The following is a 5,212-nucleotide window of genomic DNA, read 5'->3' as shown; positions in this document are numbered from 1 at the left end:
TCTACATCAATATCTTCTATGTTGATCTCATATGGACCTTCCCTAGAAAGTTCTTCTAGTATAAAGCTGTTATTTCTATCGAGTGCATCGAGTGTTAATAACTTCAGATTCTTCTGGTTCGTCCAAATCAGAATTAATTAAATAGATGATATCAGAGGTAGAACAAGAACGTCTGTATCATAGCAGCATTATACGTAAAATGATTTTATTTGCATTGTGTGGTATCATTTACAACCACCTTGTGTTTGTATCCATATGGATACATGCAATATTTAAAAAATCCGCAGATCTTTTTTTTGTTTAAACCATAAATTTAATGATGCGAAAAGTTAAAATAAATACTTTTCTTTATGTTGAGTGTATTTTTCTTTAAAAAAATGCAATTATATGAATGTTATTTGTAAAATAAAAAAAACATCTTTCTCAAAAAAAAAAAAAAGTAAATTTTTAAAAATGCTATATTCATAAGGTATTAAAAAACGGTATAATGTCGAAATGTAAGTCAATTCTTTGACTAGGCGTATTTTTAAATGCTTGCAAAGTTGAGTGTATCCATGTGGATACAATACAGCGAAAGGGTTAAGGAAAACTTCTGACTTTGCCAACTCGTCTGTTTTTTCGTTACCGAAAATATTCCTGTAGCCGGGAACGCAGATCAAGTCTAGGTGGAGCTTGTCTTTTATTGAGCCCAGTGCTATTTTGCAATTGTATACTGGAATTTGTCATGGGCGAAGACAAAGTCAAGAAGATGCTAAGAGTTCGGTAGACGAATAGAAAGAGAAATGTTTAGAACAACGGAAAGTACTCATACCCCCGTGCTTACTCCGCGGTACATTTCGACCCGTCGGTATAGACTGAGATGGTATCTTCCTCCCTTACCTGGAAGTGTCTATTGAAATCCATCATTGGGAGAATGTACTCTGATTTATTATGAACATCTGAACTCTAAAAAAGAATTAAATAAAAAGAATTAAAATAAAAATCCCAATTGTTTCATTTTAAAGGAATAAGTTGACTGATACGATAGGCACCAATGAAAAACTACCAAACAAATAACCTATCGACCAGTTTTCTGTAACACATATGTGAGCAGTTCAGTAAAAGACCAACACCGATGTGTAGTGAAAGAGGAGAAATGGTTACTTTACTCGCAAGGCTAGCTAAATTTAGCTACATTCGTCATAGAATCATTGAAAATTTCGCCCGGAGTCAGCAATGCCGTCTTCAACGTGTATTGAAAATGCTGGATAACTGAAGGCGTAGCGATTTGTACCGCAGGCTGCGTTAACTGATATACCAACGATATGCGGAATATGCTCTTTCGAAAACCGTACAAAAGTTTATGCGAAACGGCCAATCTACCGGCGACAGCGCAGCAGACCTACGTCACGTGGAAGACCGGTTAATCAACATACGCACATTTTTTGTTGGTATCATGCATGGTGCCATGTGGGCCAAATCAGAGCTCGGAAAGCACTCTGATAATCCAACAGGTTATCGCCTTTGCATTTACGACACATCAGCCAAATTTAGTTTTCAACAGGCTCAGGAGCACACATGTGGGTCATACCGAGGTCGACGAAATTAGCCAGATCACATCCATAATCTCTGTCATTGTTTGCCGCAAATGGCTCTCCCGTACAAGCATTCAGAGAAGTCATATCTATATTACATTTAAACCTACGCCGTGTATACCCTTGGAATCTCATAATCGCCGGAGTCTCGTAGGATATACTTGGTACGCCTCATAGACMGGCACACACTGGTCAAACGTAGTTTAGTAACATAACATAAACATCCAACGRATATATCAAATATAACTTTTAAGCAAGAGTTTCGGAACGCTCATCAAAAAACACATGGAATGTTCGTCGTTGAGAAGCTGCAATCACAACAGACAGCCAAACGATTTTCTACTCGTCAACAACCCGGTATAAGGGAACTGTGGGACGGCATTTTAAGCTTCATACGTACAGCTGAGCACAAAACCATTGGTGTTCGAAAAATGTAAAAAACAGCTGGTACGAACAGACTACCTATCACGCAACGTTACAATCGACCGCAACACGTGCGGAATGGGATAGATACCGAGAGTTGAAAAGGGAAGCGAGACGCATTTGCAGACAAAAAAAGAGAAAGGCGTGAAAGCTTGACAAGCTGACCCACAGCAATTACCCACCTGAAGAACAACAAAGCGGCGGGGACCGATGGCTTGCCGGCCGAGCTATTCAAACCCAGCGGCGAAAAAGTGTTCTCGTGCTCAGCTGTGAATTTGGTGGTCTGGCGAATTTGTTTAATTTATATTTAAAACTTTATGGTGAAAATATTTGGATTAAGCGATCTTTTAAGAAAAGTATCAGTGTTATATTGTGCTATTGAAGCAATTGAATTTACTTTAATCCTGTGTTGGCTAATTTTATTTTACTGCGCCGAGTCATTTTCAATTAGTTTTTGTTGCTACATTTTAAATATTGCAATTGTTAGTGCTATTGCTTTTATTCGTTTCCATCTTTGTTCACAGCTGTTCGCGATTTTCTTACTTTTCATGTGTTACAGTGCATCTCAAACTTCTCGCTACATTGGTTGTTATCTTTGATAACCAACTACTTTTATTGCATTCATTTGTTATAAATATTTTTGTAATTGCTCTTTTTACTTTTATTATTTATTTTTGCTTAAAATTCCGACCAATTGAAATTGAATTCTTTAAAGTTTTTAAGCAGCAATGATTTTAAGGAGATTGGTCGTGAGCTTGAAACCCTTACTGAAAAATTTAGGCTTTATGAAACGCTGTTTCAATCATTTCAATGCCTAAATATTCAGGAAGAGAATCCAAAACCTTCATCTAAACGTAAACGTCCGTCTGATGAAGATATCATTGTATTTTCCTTAAAAAGAATGCCCCCATCTACTAATGATCTCATTAATCTTTCATCTCCTTGTCCTAAAGGAGAGAAGGTTCCGTCTGCTCAGGACACTGAGAGAACTGTTGCTGAACACGGTAAGCGGAAAACATCTCAAGATCCGCCTCCAAATACCTACAAGTCAGCTAATAAAAACTTAGTTGTAAAACCCGCGAAAAAGGCAATTTTTGTCTGGAGATTTTTTTTTGAAAATACCGTACTGTCCCCGCATGCGTTGTCCTGCGTGAAATTATTTGAAATGAAAAGAAAGTTGAATTTTCGTTGTGTTAAAAATCGTTTATTTTCGATTCTTCTAAATTTTTTTTCAATGTAACACAGTTTGATAAACAACATTTTTTGGTTTCTATTTCGGTGCGTAAATGTACAGAGAAGATGGTTTTCCAACTCGGAAACACGCCTCGTATAACTGGCGCATGTAATCGTAGTTGAAGTGAATCGACAAAAGGCAGGTGGAATTGATATCAAACCATTGGAACCGAAATTTGCCTTTTTCCAATTCTAATCGAATACGATATAAAACGTCTTCGGCAATGTAATTTTGTTCGTATTCCATATTTGACGCGGATTTGAAGGCTGATTGATTATCATGATCCAGCAACTGTAATTTTGTGCTTCCCACTTTAATGAAACTATTTTAAACTTATTTGAAAAATATGTTCAGAAGTTTGTTGTTACTCAAAAAGTTTATGGGTTTCGAATGAATTATATGAATTAAAAAATAGGAAATCTCGTGCTTTTAAACTTAAAAAACCAAAACTGGTTTAGTTGCTGACTATTCAAAATATTCTAAATTAAGTCGACAATTTGCTGAACTTAACAAAATATGTTATAATAATTATATAAATAAAGTAAAAAAAGATATACGTAATGAAATATAAGTCTACTATGTCTAGTGACAATTACACAATTTCTAAATGTTTGCTGAATTCTTTAGATCCAATTACTCTCCAAAATCTCCAAAAAATGTTCCTCATCAGCACAAGTTATGTCCGATTTCTGTAATTAATGTACCTACTATTTCCGAAGCAGACGTCTTATGTCAGTTAAATATGTTAGAACAATCATACAATTACGGCCCAGATATGATTCCCTATATACCAACCAATAACAAAACTATTTAATTCATCTCTTATGCAAGGCTTATTTCCATCCATATGGAAAAAGTCATTTACAATTCCTTTGCATAAGATTGGATTTAGGTCATCTATTGAAAACTATAGGGGAATAGCAAAGTGTTCAGCAATACCTAAACTTTTTGAAGCAATTATAACAGACGTCATAATCTTCCGGATCTCTCCACTAATTCTTGTACTCAGCACGGTTTTCGTAAAGGGAAATCTACAATAACTAATTTGCTTGAATTTGTATCGCATGTATCAACGGGCTTTAGGGAGAATAAGAATACTGATGTTATATACACAGATTTTTAGTAAAGCTTTTCATAAAATATCCCATTCAATTCTTTTGAATAAACTTGATCTTCTTGGTTTTCAACCAATATTTCTAAAATACGTTGCTTCTTATCTTAGTATAGAATTCAAGAAGTGGGTTTAACGATACTTTTTCTAACATAATCAATGTTCCTTCAGGCGTTCCTCAAGGGAGCCATCTTGGTCCAATTCTGTTCTTGTTATTTATTAATGACATATCGTATTATTAAGTATTCTAGAGTTTTATTATATGCTGACGATGTAAAACTTTTTAAACCATTCACTTCAAATAGCGAAAGATATCAGTTGCAAACAGACAATCTAGTTTCTTGGTGTGTTAGAAATGACATGTAATTGAAAATTAAAAATGTAAAGCGATATGCTTTTCACGTAGATCTGTAGATTCTACTTCATACGTAATACAAAAGTTTAGGTTGGAGCAAGTTTCAAAAATTTTTACTTTTGTTTAAAATCATTTGCATCGGGATCCCAGTTTAAACCTTCGCACTTACACCAATCGTTTAAAACTTATAAATATTTTTTGTAAAACTCATAATTGGGTCAGTCTGTGGCCCATCTCTCTTATCTCATATTAACTTTATCGTTCCCGCTCGCTCTACCACTTTAGTCCCTTACTTATAAAATTGTCTAGAATTTTGAGTTAAACGACCCATTCCGCCGTATATGTATGTCACGATTTCAGTTCTCATTCCAGCACATTTGATCTAACAGACTCACTCTTTACCATTAAAAAAATTATTCTATCTACTCTTAACAAGTAACATTTTTTTTTTTTTTTTTTTTTTTTTTTTTTTTTTTTTTTTTTTTTTTTTTTTTTTTTTTTTTTTTTTTTTTTTT

The sequence above is a fragment of the Bactrocera latifrons genome, unplaced genomic scaffold (assembly GCF_001853355.1).
Source record: "Bactrocera latifrons isolate USDA-ARS-PBARC rearing strain unplaced genomic scaffold, ASM185335v1 scaffold_775, whole genome shotgun sequence".
NCBI lineage: Eukaryota > Metazoa > Arthropoda > Insecta > Diptera > Tephritidae > Bactrocera > Bactrocera latifrons.
Note: the sequence above shows the minus strand (reverse complement) of the source record.